Source organism: Prinia subflava, chromosome 27 (assembly GCF_021018805.1).
Source record: "Prinia subflava isolate CZ2003 ecotype Zambia chromosome 27, Cam_Psub_1.2, whole genome shotgun sequence".
Taxonomy (NCBI): domain Eukaryota; kingdom Metazoa; phylum Chordata; class Aves; order Passeriformes; family Cisticolidae; genus Prinia; species Prinia subflava.
The window spans coordinates 2,466,176-2,479,938 of NC_086273.1; the positions used below are offsets into that span (position 1 = coordinate 2,466,176).

The 13,763-nt window shown below is 53.5% G+C and overlaps 1 protein-coding gene and 1 pseudogene across 1 annotated transcript in view; both read left to right on the plus strand.

Annotated features, from left to right (window-relative positions):
- LOC134562336 (zinc finger protein 664-like) overlaps nucleotides 1-13,763 on the plus strand; it is a 455,591-nt gene that overhangs the window by 86,171 nt on the left and 355,657 nt on the right.
- LOC134562273 (olfactory receptor 14J1-like) lies at nucleotides 11,103-12,385 on the plus strand (annotated as a pseudogene).

Consider the following 13,763-nt stretch of genomic DNA (forward strand, 5'->3'; position numbering starts at 1 on the left):
GGTGTTTTCCCTTTCAGGTACTTTGTTTTGCTTTTAGACACGGAGAAGAGCAGAGCAGATGACTTTGAAAATGGATGATTTAAAATGCCCAGGGGGAGAAGAGGAGAGGGGGGGTCTGAAGCAGTGAAACAAAGCTCTGTCGATGTGAACCAGAGCACTGAAGCCATCGGTCCCCTGGGTGGCCCAAGGACTCTCCCATCTCTTTGTCCACACAGACCAGAGCAGAGACTGGTCTGAGACAGGCCATCAGCTTGAAACCAAGGGACTGAGTTCAGTCAAGAGCCTTCAAAGTGAACCAACTCCAAAATGAGCAAAAATGAGTCACCTTCAGAATTAACTGGGACTGAAATGTTTGGGACCTCTCCAGGGGGGAACTCGGGGCAGCCCTAGAGATGGGCAGATCCTGCTGTGCCCAGGCTGATTCTTGTGCAGAAATGCAGTGATCACCAGCCTGAGTGGGGGCTCTGACTGCTTCAGAGACCCCTGTAGCACCTTCTGCTGCACAGCTGAGTAAAACTGAGCCAACTGCAATTACTTCAGATGCTTCCACACTCCTGTGACCCCAGGGCAGGGGGATTGCCAGAACCCATCAGAACAGTTGTAAGTGAAGCCACAGCTGATGCAGTTGAAGGCTCTGTTGCAAAGGACACTCTTCCAAAGTGAGTTATTCCACAATTCAATCAATCTTCTCCCTGAGAGCTCATCAAAGAATAGCAGAGGAAGAAAGAAGAGAGACTGGGCGTGAATCAATGTGCACACTGTAGGAAAGAGAGGCGTTTGAAAAGCGACTGTCTGCAGTTACAGCACAAACCCCCGTCCTGTGGCCATCACCGATGGTCACTGAGGGGACCAGAGGATGCTTTCCCAGCAGAACCTCTGGTCACTGCTAAGCTGGGGAGGGAGGAGGTCAATGGAGAGGCAGAATTTTTAGTGGACATGGGAGCTGGTCACTCTGTGCTAAATACAGCAAAAGGAAACTTGAATAATGATTCTATAACAATCATTGGTGCAAGAGGGAATCATGGAACTCGGCCATTTTTCCAGCCCATTGATTTTAAATTATCAAAACAATGGATGGCTCCCCAGTTTTTGTATCTACCCAATTTACTAAAGCCTCTGCTTGGACAATTTTTTGGAAAAACTGAATGCTAAAATCAACATGAAAATGGCAAAATACAGGTTATTACTCCAGAATCTAATTACGTGGAAGCCTCTCTTTTTGCGCTACAGTTCAAATTCCGATGTGATCCATCTACCATCTGTATCACTTGAGGATGCAGTAAATCTGATAGCCTGGGCTGGAGAGGTGCCCCGGTAACCCAAAGAGGCAGAGCCAGTAAGAAATAAATTGAAACCCTTAGCAGGACCAGGAAGGCAAAAGCAATACCCTTGGAAAATAGAAAGTCATAAGTGGTTATTATGCCTTGTGGAGAAATTAATAAAATAAGGCTTATTGAAGGAATGTGAATCCAAATGTAATACCCCTATTTTGCCAGTTAGAAGGCAAATGGAGAGGATTAGTGGCTGGTAGGGGACCTCAGAACCATAAATGAGACAGTAGAAGATATAGACCCAATCAATAAAATATCCTTGTGCCTTGCTAACAACCTGGAGTGAAAACCTAAAATGGTTCACAGTATCAGATTTGAAAGGTGGCTTTTTCTGTATCCCTTTGAGTACTAAAAGCCAAGAAGTAATTACTTCTGAATGGGAAAATCCAAACACAGGGAAAAGAGCCCAACTGACTTGGGCAGTTCTACCACAGGGGTTTAAAAATACTCCTCCTGTATATGGAAACCAAGTGGCAAAAGAACTGGAGGAATGGAAACATCAGAACCCTCTTGGAGCCCTGTTCTGGTATGGAGAGGACATTCTGAGCCACTGAAACTCAGCAGCAATGCTGGGATCAGACTGTGGCACTGTGTAATTTTCTGTGACTAAGTGGGTACAGAGTACAAATAGTCCAGACCACAGAACCCTACCTGGAATCCGAAATCCTCCAGGGACAAAGGAGCCTGGGACAGGAAGGAAAAGAAGCATTTTGCCAACTCCCACAGCCACAGTGGAGCAGTGTGAGAGTCGCAGGCATTTCTCGGGGTTGGGGAAAGGTGTCGGCTGTGGATCAGCAATTATGGGCTGCTGGTAAAGCCTCTGTGAGCTCCTGGAGGCAGCTCAGCAGGACTTCATAGCCTGGACTGGAGATTCATGGGCTGCCTTTCCCAGCCCCAGCGAGCCCTCCTGCGGGCCCTGCTTTGGGCCCCCAGACCCCATGGGCCCGTTTGATCTGTTTCCCTGGGAGAGACAAAACCCAGCTCTGGCAGTGCTGTCACAGCTCCTGGGGACAGGAGCAGGGCTGTGGCCAACTTTTCACAGAACCAGACAGTGTCAGCCAGGGCTGGCTGGGCTGTCTGAGGGCAGTACAGCTGCTCTTCTCCTGATCCAGGAAGCTCAAGAACTGACTCTGGGACAGAGTATTGTAGTCTAAAAATTGTTTCAATGCACAGCTCAAGGTGACACCTCCTGCGATTTGAAGAAATCTGGACCAAACTTCCTTCATGGTTACCCAGCTGGACTCGGTTAAAAGATCTGTTTATAATGGTCACCAGAATAATTGCTGTATGGTTTCATCTTGCATCAAGATTAAGTGTTATAGTGCCCTATGCTATAAAATGAAATACAGATACTGGGACACCAGTGCCCATAAGGAACTGAGCCTCAAGAAAAGGGGGGACTCGATGAGGACAGCAGAAAAGGATAGCACAATCTTGGAGAAACAGATAAAGGATGTAACTCACACAAAACATCAGCAGGATGCCAGGTCAGCTCTGCAAGTGTGACAAAGCAGAAGTCATGCAAAACAACAATATTGCCCTTACTCAAAAGTAGGGGTCGAGGAACAGCCCCCTGAAAAGGACACCAGGTGTTGGAGACAGACACCAAAGAACCACATAAGGACTTGTGATAAGGGGTGCAACTATGTCAGATAAAGTCAAAGTAAGTGGGGATAGCTCATGAACATGTAATCAGTGTGTCTGATAAAAACTCTGCTCATTCGATGCTCAGTGCACTCAGATTGGTGAAGGATCATCTGAGTGACCACCATGCTTTATGTAATAAAGAATACCTGCTTTCAAATACTCAAAACTGTGTGAGAACGTTTCTATCCAGCAGATTTCAGTATCAGTGGTGTCCTTGATTCCATTATGCCCCTTGCACAGTTTCACAATGGTCCCTTGGTTCCAGGAGGCCCTGCTGTGTGACAATGGGGCCTGGGATCCATCAGGGTCCATACTGTCACAATGGCCTCGTTGGTTCTGCACTGCCACAAGGCTCTCCTTGGTTCCACAGGGCCTTGGTGTGCCCCAACAGCCCCTTGGTTCCATGAACTGCCACAGTGTCACCACGGTCTCTTGGATCTGCAATATCACAATAGAAAATTGGTTACAAGCTGTGTCACAATGAATATTTCTTTCCATGGGGCCCCACAGTGTCACAATGGACCCTGGTTCCATGTGGTTCCACAGTGCTGCCTTGATTCCAGGAGGTTCTGCTGTGTCACAATGGCCCTCTGGTTCCAGGAGGTTCCACAGCATCACCAGGGTCTCCTTGGATCTGCAGTGCCACGAGGGACCCATGGTTCCATGAGGTCCTGCTGTGTCACAATGGATGGGTGGTTCCATGAGGTTCTGTAGTGTCACCATGGTCTTCCTGAACCAGCAGTGTTACAATGGACCATTGGTTCCATGAGGAACACAAAAGCTTTGAAGGAACATGGAGCAAATCCTGCTGAACACACCTGGGAACATCTGTTTGCATCAAAGAAGGGGTTAAAGGTGAGGATCAGCAGTTTTCATCTGCAAGAAAGATCGAGGACGGGGACAGAGAATTCAGCTGAAAGACTCAGAGAATTCCGCTTACAGAGATCATTTCTGCTCACACTGTCCCATGTAGAAAGGTGACATCATTCCAGGCAGCCTGGACTGAGCATGTGGTTCCTGAGTGAGGTTTGTTGTTCAGGAAACCTGCTCAGGCTTTTCCATTCTTTTCTCACAGAGAGGAAAACTTCTCCTGGGCCTTTGTGCAGGCAGAGCCCTGAGGAGAGCAGCTGGGACATGGTGCAATGGGCTGGGACATGGAGCTGCAGAGCTCAGGGGACAAGGTTCTGATGCAGGGCACAGGGATGTCAGTCCCAGGTGGGCCATGTCAGACATGGTGAGGTTGGGTCAGGAGCAGGTTGTCCAAACAGGGTCAGCCCTCAAGGGGCTCATTCTTCTCCATGCCCAGACCTCCTAAGGAGACACTCAGCATCAAGATCACCGGGGGAATGCTTCTATCAGCTCTTCTCTGAACTGAGAACTAAAAAAATACTCACTTGATTGAAGATAAAAAGTCATGAGGTGCACCTTGAAATCTTCCTCCCTAAAAGAACTACCAATGGTCTTCAATGAGCTGCACAGGCCCTGGAGACTTAAAGACAATTGAAGGAAGACAAGGAGCCCAAAAGGGATTTCTGTATTTTCATCAGCCCCATAGTGGATTTGAGGCTGAGCCCAGGCCCTCAGGCACTGAGAGAAGGTTGCAGAAGCTGCTCCAGGAGTCAGAAGCAAAACTCCAAGTCCCTTGGAGCATCCCTGGGCCCCACTGAGGGCAGGCAGTGCCCAAGGCTGTGCAGGCACTGCTGAGAGCAGATCCTTGAGGGCAGGATTGCAGGGAGCCCAAGGCTGTGAGCAGGGAACTGCAATGCTGAGCAAGGCCTGGGCTGGCTGCAGGGAGCAGAAAGGCCAAGCCCTGAGCCCAGGCTGGCACAGCAGGGCCTGTCCCTGGCGGGTGGCTCGGGGCTGTTTGTGGGGCAGGGGGATGGCAGGGGCAGCAAGGACAAATGGCATCAATCTGTGGGACACTGCAGATCCTCATGGAACCAAGGGCCAGGGTGACACTGTGGGAAGTTGTGGAACCAAGGGATCATCACGGCACTGCTGGGCCCATGGAACCAAGGGGCCAGGGTGACTCTGTGGGGCCTCATGAAAACAAGAGGCCACTGTGAGCCTGCAGGGCTGTAACACCCCAGAAAACCTAAAGGCTGGGGGGAACCAAAGGTTTCTTTACTTGCCTTTGCTACAACGGAGGAACACCAACCAGATCTTCTCAACATGGACAGATGCAAAGAATATTCTTGGTAGGAAGGGACCCACAAGGATCATGAAGTCCAGTTCTAAAGTGAATGGCCCACACAGGGATTGAACCCACAACCTCTGTGATGAGCACCACGCTGTAACCAACTGAGCTAGGAGGTCAGAGTGACACAAAATTTTACAGCCAAAACACAGACAATCAAGAAACTTTGGCAAAGGGTTTAATACAACATCCAGTTCAACATGAAACTCTCCTCATAGCATTAACATCATTAACTTACCCCATTTGACCTAGAAACCTTTAAGCCGTAAGATGATAAGGAGTATCCCAACAATGTCCCAGGTAAGTAGAATGAAATGAAGAAGAAATAGAGAACAACACAAGGACAGCAGATCTGTAGAAAGACACACATACAGGTACCAGCTGCTCGGGTTCCAGCGTCGCTCACACAGGAGCCCCAGGAGAAGGCAGCAATCAGAGCATGGGCTGGCCTCGTGCTCCGGCTTTTAACCCCCTGGGCCTCCATGGGCCCGCCCCTTGAGTGGGACTTCCAGTTGCTTGTCCAATCAGAGTCAGGGTAGGCAGCAGCGGCTATTTTGTGATTGATGGACAGCTCAGCCAATCAGAGCTGGGAAAACACTGCCCTTGCAGTGTGATTGATGGACAGCTCGGCCAATCAGAGCTGGGTTACCATACTGGCTGTGCATTGTGGTGCCCCATGGAATCGGCGACCATTGTGAAACTCGGGGTTCCCAAGGAACCAAGAGTCCGTGGTGACCTTGTGGAGCCCGTGCTGTCACAGAGGAGCCACTGTGACACAGCGAGGGTGCGTGGAGCCGAGGGGCCATTGTGACGCTACAGAAGCAAAAGGGAACATTGTGACACTCCAGGGCCTCATGGAACCAAGGAGAGCATTGTGACACTGGGGGGTCCCACAAAACCAAGGGAACATGGAACAGCTCTGGCTGGCTGGGCATCCTGGGGACCACCTGACAGGTCTGGCTGACCTTGGCATGTTGAGGGCTGCTCCTCATCTGCCCCTGCAGCACTGGGGCTCTGGGCTTTCCTGCCCTTGGGAGAGAACTGTCCTTCTCCTCCAGGGCCCATGGCCAAAACTTGGATTCCTCCTCCAAATTTCCTGATATGCAAAGATTGTTCCCAGATGAAATCTGTCAGACCAGACAGAGCTGGTTGCCTTGGCTGCCTGGGGGCCACTTCTAATCTGCCTTTGAGAAACTGGAACCATATGCTTTTCTTTCTTATGGGAAAAAACATACATCTCGGCTAGGTGCCCATGGCCAAAATTTGGAATCTGCCTCCAGAGTTCCCTATATCCAAGGATAGCTCCCAGACAAAAGCTGCCAGGACTGACAAGTCTGCCTGGCCTTGGCTTCCTTAGGGCTGACACTCATGTGCCTGGGAAACACTGGGGCTCTGTGCTTTCCTTCCTAATGAAGAGAACTCTTCTTCCTGTCCAGGCAACCACAGCCAAAATTGAGATTCCACCTCCAAAATGCCCTGTGTCCAAGGACAGCCCCTAGACGAAAGGTGCCACGAGAGACACTGGCTGGCCTGGCCTAAGGGTGGCCACCTCTAATCTTCTTGCAAAAATGCTTGGACCACGTGCTTTTTTTTCTTATAGGAGAAAAAATCCTGACTAGGTGCCCACGGCCAAAATTGGGATTCCACCTCTAAAAGTTCTTAAATCCAAAGATTGCTCCTAAGTGAAAGCTGCCAGGACAAACAGATCTGGCTGGCTTGGCCTCCCAGGAGCCAGCTCTGTCCTCTTCTGCCTTTGAAACATTTGGGCTCTGAGCTTTCCTTCCAGTGGAAAAGAACAGTCACTGTTATCTATGCAGAAATTGTTGAAACTGGGATTCCACCTTCAAAATTCCCTGTATCCAAGAGTTGTTTTCAGACAAAAGCTACCAGGAAAGAGAGGTCTGGCTGGCCTAGGCCTCTGATGACAGCCTTTCATCTGGCCCTGAGACACGAGTGCCCCGTGCTTTCCTTCCTGTTGTAAAAAACTGCCCTTCTCCTCTGGGTGTCTATGTCTGAAATTGGGATTCCACTTCTGAAATTCTGTATATCCAAGGATTGCTCCCAGGCAAAATCTGCCAGTACTGTCAAGTCTGGCTGGCCTTGGCCTCTGGTGACTGCCCCTGCCACCCTGGGGCTCCGTTCTTTCCTTGCTGTGGAGATGACAGGGACACTGTGGGGACCTCATGGAACCAAGGGGATCCTTGTGGCACCCCTGGAGCCCATGAAACCAAGGGGCCACGGTGACACAGCGGGGCTCCATGGAACCCAGAGACCACTGTGACTCTGTGGGGCCTTATGGAACCATGGAGACCATTCAGAGCCTTCAGGGCCCCGTGAGACCAAGGGGACATTGTGACACCTCAGGGCCTCATGGAAGCAAGGGACCATTGGGACACTGTGGGGCCCCGTGGAACCGAGGGAACATGGAACAGGTCTGGCTGGCTTGGCCTGCCAGGGGCCACCTGACAGGTCAGGCTGATCTTGGAATGTCAAAGGCTTCCTCTCATCAGCTCCTGGAGCCCTGGGGCTCTGTGCTTTCCTTGCTATGGAAAACAACCACCCATCTTTTTAGATGCTCATTGCCAAAATTGGTACTATTCCTACAAAATTTCCTATAATCAAGGGTAGATCCCAGAAAAAAAACCCCTGCAAGCTCTGGCTGGACTTGGCTTCTGGCGGTCACCTCTCATCTGCCCCTGAAACAATGGGGCCCTGTTCTTTCCCTCCTGTGGAAAAGAACCGACCTTCTTGTCCAGGGACCATGGCCAAAATTAGAATTTGGCCTCCCAAATTCCATATTGAAAAGATTGCTCCCACACACAGAAACCAGGAGAGAGAGGCCTGCCTGGTCCTGTCCTATGACCATTTTCATGGACTATGAGAAGTATGTTCACAATTGCAAACACCTTGGAGAGGGCCCACAGATCTCCCAAGATGGGGTTTGGAGGCCTCAGGCACACAACCACTTCATAGGGACAACGGAGCTCTGTGCTCCATCGGTTGGGGACTGAGGACAGTGGAGGAGAGCAATGAGAGTGTTTAAAGAGTGGTTTCAGAGAAGGTGGATCCTTTTCACCTACTGGAAAACATCCAGAGAAAAATGAATTAATGCTAAGTTTAGCTGGGAAGGCCCAGACTGGACACACGGAGAAAGGAATTTCCCTCCCAGGGCAGGGCTGTGGTGCAACACATCCCCCAGCAGGAGTCTGGAGCAGCCCAAGGCTCTGTGTGCCCAGGCAGAGGCAGGCAGGACGCAGAGCTGTCAGCAAAGGAAGGGCCCAGCCAGGTGGGGCAGCCGGGGGATGACGACAGCCTGCAGGGACAGAGGCGCAGGCCATGGACACCGTAGCACAGCCTGGGCTGCACAGGGCACAGGCATGGGCAGCAGCTGAAAGGCCCTGACACAGCCAACTCCTGCAGCACTTGGGCCATGGCTGCTGGCCCTGGGCCTGAGGCATCAGGAGGGGACAAGTGACCCTTGCAGGCCTGGGGCCTCATTGCCTCCTTGTCCCTGCTCAGCAGCCTGGCAGGGGCCACCCCATGGTGCTGCCCTTGGCATTGCACATCCCCACATCCCAGTGGCCCGGGAAGAGCCCTGAGCAAGGAGGGAGGGACAGGATCTGCCTTGGCAGGGGCTGGGGCTCAGGCCTTGGCCCTTGGCATTCCTGAAACACATCCAGGTTTGGTCAGCATCAGAGACACCTTTGCCTTGTTTGTGCCCACCTGTCCTCACTGCCTGCAGTGTTCTGCTCCTACTACAACTTGGAGACACTTTCTCAGTCTTGTCTCTTAGTGGGACCAATTAAACTTGAAGAAACTTCAGTATTTTAATTCAATTTTGAGTTCTTGAGCAGTTTATTGAACACTCTCTCAAGGACTGAGTCTGATGTAAACAACACCAAATCCCCAAGAGGCTCATTAAAGTCCTTGAAATTTTTCTTTGCTGCTGAGCTGGGCCAGGCTCCTGACACAGGGCAGATTCTGGAAACCAGGAAGGGCTTTAAAAAGACATTTCTCCTGAGGAGATGCTCTTCTCCCAGCCCAGCAGGGCTGAGGGCACTGCCTGCAGGTACCGGAGAGGAATGAAGCAGACAGAGGCTCAAAGAAACTGGAAGGACAATTCTGAGATTATTCACAGAGAAATCTTCAAAAGTTTTGAAAATTTTGAACTTCTTCATGGAGAAATCTTCACCATTTGTGACACAGTCAGTCTGTGGCTGCAGGGATCTCCTGAAGCTGGCCCAGGACAGCACTGAGGTGACTGTAAGGATGGCTCTGCTGCCCTTGCTGCTTTGGGGGAGGATGTGCTCCAGAGCGGGGCTGCCCTGGGCACCGTCAGAGGGACAGGGCAGGACGGCTCCTGCTGCCAGGGACGGCTGCAGGGGCTGAAGCTGGGGCTGCAGCCAGGGCTGCCCAGGGCTGTGGTGCAGAGCAGGTGCTGCAGCCCTGAGGGCTCTTGGCCAGCCCAGGGCATCTGCCACCTGCCAGGGGCAGCTCTCAGCCTGCCTGGGAGTTCCCATGGATGCTGGAGGGGAGCTGTGGGTGCAAGGAGTGGCTCCTGCTAGGGCAGCTCCTGCTGCTGTGGAGAGGCTGCTTTGTGTGCGGGGCTGCTCAGAGCTCCAGCTCATTTCCAGCTCATGTCTGAGGGGACTTTTCATGAGCACATTCAGGGCAGGAGTTTCCTACTTGAGTCTCTGCTTTCCTGAATCTGTGCACCCACCTTTCCCTGGCTCAGCTTGGTGGGAATTGAAAGTTAGCTTTGCTGGGTAGAGGCTGAGGCTTTTAAAGCAACACACTGGGGTTTCCTGGGAACCAAAAAAAAGTGCCTGCACCCCCCCCAGCCTCCAGATCCATCCAGCATCCCCTTTCCATGGTGCCCAGGCCTGGGGGAGCTGTTTTTTAATCCCTGCAGCCCCGAGCAGCTGCAGGGCAGAGCTGGCCCAGGGCTGGGCTGGGCTCTGGCAGCACTGGCAGGGAAGGAGCCCGGGGCCACAGGAACAGCTCGGGCTGGGACAGCTCCAGCAGCAGAGCCCTGGGCAGGGAGGGAGGGAGGCAGTGCTGAGGGAAGCCCTGCTGCAGGGCAGATGTGGCACCTGCCGGCCCTGCCCTGCAGGGCAGACACTGCCCTGAGCAGCACAGCTCTGCTGTCCCCTCCCAGCCAGCACAGCCCTCAGCCCGGGGGCTCGGGGCCCTCAGTGCCCTCCTGGGCCGGCAGAGCAGCAGCAGAGATGAAGGGCATCTCTCCTGCCATGTGCCCATTCCCTGCTGACCAGGGCCTGAGGGCCACTGTCCTGCACTGCTGCTGCCTGGCAGGGGCTGTGCAGGGCTGGCCAGAGAAAGGCTTTTCCTCAGGGCCTGCCTCTCTCTCTCCTTGCCTTGCCCAGGTGCTCCTGGCATTGCTGAGGGGCTCTCTGGGAATGGCAGTTCCAGCTGCAGGCTCAGGCCCAGCCCTGGGGCTCCTCCTGTGCAGGCTGAGCACAGCAATGGGGTGTCCCAGCTCCCTCTGCCCTGAGGAGCTCTGGGCAGGGCAGGCTGGCAGGCTGGGAATGAGCTGACTCTCCTCCAGCAGTGCCATGGACAGGAGCCCTGGTGTGTCCTGGGGATGCCATCCAAGCTGTGAGCTGCCTCCAGGGGACACTGGGGGACAGGAGTGCCCTTGGCCAGGAGTGGGGCTGAGACTCTGAGAAAGGCTGAGCCACTTTGCTCTGCTGTGGGTCCTTCTGCTCTCAGCTGCGTCAGGCTGATTTTCAGGGGAACACAGAGACTGCCCTCAATCTCAGAAATGGCAGATAAGCAGAGAGGCAGTGACAGAGCAGCTGGCTTCACTGGGTTCCAGCCAATGCTCTTGCATTGCACAGTTCTCTCTGATCTCCCTGGGCACAGCAGGAAACCCTCTCAAAGTTCCTTTGGCCATAACCATTTCTTAGCCCTGGTACAGGAGATGCTGCCAAGCTCCGCTGCCTCAGAAGCAGTTTGGGCTGATGAACTCCAACCCCAGGACTGGCCCCTGTCCTTGTTCCCATGACCCCACAGCTGCAGAGCAGAGCTGACCCCTCGGTGTCCATGGGCAGAGCCCCTGCTCATCACAGCAACGGGGCCAGATCCCAGCAGAGCTCCAGGCACGGGGCTGAAGGAAGGGCTCTGAGAAAAGGAAAATTGGGTGGAACTGAGTGGCAAGGGAAGGGCTGGGAGAAAGGGCTTGGGCATTGCTCAGCAAAGTCTCCCTTGACTTATCACTGTCTCCTATTTCAACAGGACCTCATGTCCAGCGCGAAGAAATGTCCAACAGCAGCTCCATCAGCCACTTCCTGCTGCTGCCATTGGCAGACACGCGACAGCTGCAGCTCCTGCACTTCTGCCTCTTCCTGGCCATCTCCCTGGCTGCCCTCCTGGCCAACGGCCTCATCATCAGCGCCGTAGCCTGCGGCCACCTCCTGCACAGCCCCATGTTCTTCTTCCTGCTCAACCTGGCCCTCAGCGACCTGGGCTCCATCTGCACCACTGTCCCCAAAGCCATGCACAATTCCCTCTGGGACACCAGGAACATCTCCTATGAAGGATGTGCTGCACAGGTCTTTCTGTTTATCTTTTTTATTTCAGCTGGATATTATCTCCTGACCATCATGTGCTACGACCGCTACGTGTCCATCTGCAAACCGCTGCACTACGGGACCCTCCTGGGCAGCAGAGCTTGTGCCCACATGGCAGCAGCTGCCTGGGCCAGTGCCTTTCTCCATGCTCTGCTGCACACAGCCAATACATTTTCCCTGCCCCTGTGCCATGGCAATGCCCTGGGCCAGTTCTTCTGTGAAATCCCACACATCCTCAAGCTCTCCTGCTCCAAATCCTACCTCAGGGAACTTGGGCTCATTGTGCTAAGTTCTTTTGTATATTTTGGCTGTTTTGTGTTCATTGTTTTCTCCTATGTGCAGATCTTCAGGGCTGTGCTGAGGATCCCCTCTGAGCAGGGACGGCACAAAGCCTTTTCCACCTGCCTCCCTCACCTGGCCGTGGTCTCCCTGTTCCTCAGCACTGGCATTTTGCCAATCTGAAGCCCCCCTCCATTTCCTCCATATCCCTGGATCTGTCAGTGTCAGTTCTGTACTCGGTGGTGCCTCCAACCCTGAACCCCCTCATCTACAGCCTGAGGAACCAGGAGCTCAAGGCTACTGTGCGGACACTGATCACAGGACGATTTCAGAGAAACTGAACTGGTGGCTCATTTCCGCAAATTGTTTGTAATAAAAAGCATCTTTGATACCACTTGTTGTTTTGGTTGTCGTGGTTTTTTCTTTTAGTTTTCAGTGATATTCACAAAGAAAGGCCATTGTTTGTTCGATTTCTTGGTTTAGTTTTCTCCATGATTTCTGTGGCCCCAGACTCTGTGAATGAGGAGTTGTGCTCTCAGTAGCTTTAAATGAACTACAGGATCTCCCAGCAGAGGTTTCTTCAGATAATCCCCTTTTGTTCCCTTCTGTGTGGCTGCAGCAGCAATGTCTGTGTGCAGAGCTGGGGCAGATCAGTGCTGGCACAGCAGCTGTGCCCAGCAGCAGCAGCACTTGGTGTTGCCAGTGCTGCTGCCGTGGCCCTGCCCCGCTGCCCTCCTGGCCCTGCTGTTGCTGTAGGGCCTGAGTGCTCTCGGGGCCGGGCACAGGGCTGGGGGTGGCAGTGCTGGGGCTGCAGCAGGGACAGGCCATGGGCACTGCTGGGGCAGCGCTGACACCTCAGGCCAGGGCCTGGGGGCTGCAGGCTCCTTGCCCAGGCTCTCTCCACAACACGGCCAGGCCAAGGCTCAGCACAGAAAAGCCCCGTCAGCAGCCCCAGGCTGGCCGTGGAAAGGCTGGGGGCAAACAGCATCACACCATGGGAACATCCCTTGGGGAACAGGATCATCCTCCAAGTGCTTCAGGAATTGTCTGCAGGCTCCTGCAGTGCCTCCTGCTGCTCCCTTGCCAGAGGCACCACAGGCCAGGGGGGCACATCTGCCCTGCTGTGTCTGCCTGTGGGGCTCCCTGCTCTGGGCAATGAGGAGGGGCTGCAGAGGCTCTGCAGGACTGACAGGATGGGCTCTGGGGCTGTGAGGAGAAGCTGAGGGACCTGGGCTGCTGCACCTTCTCAAGAGGAGGCCCAGGGCTCATCCTGTAACTGCTCCAAGGGTGGTTTCAGGGAATCACAGAATCAGCAAGGTTGGAAAAGACCTTGGAGATCATCAAGTCCAACCTGTGCCTTGACACCACCTTGTCTCCCCTGAGCCTCCTCTTCTCCAGGATAAACAACCCCAGCTCCCTCAGACACTCCTCACAGGACTTGTGTTCCAGACCCCTCTCCAGCCTTGTTGCCCTTCTCTGGACACGCTCCAGCCCCTCCATGTCCTTCCTAAATTGGGGGCCCAGAACTGGACACAGCACTCGAGGTGCAGCCTCACCAGTGCCCAGCACAGGGGAAGAATCCCTGCCCTGCTCCTGCTGCCCACACCATTCCTGATCCAGGCCAGGAGCCATTGGCCTTCTTGCCCACCTGCCCACACTGCTGCCTCATGTCCAGCCTGCTGTCCAGCACTGCCCCACGTCCCTTTCTGCCTGCCCACT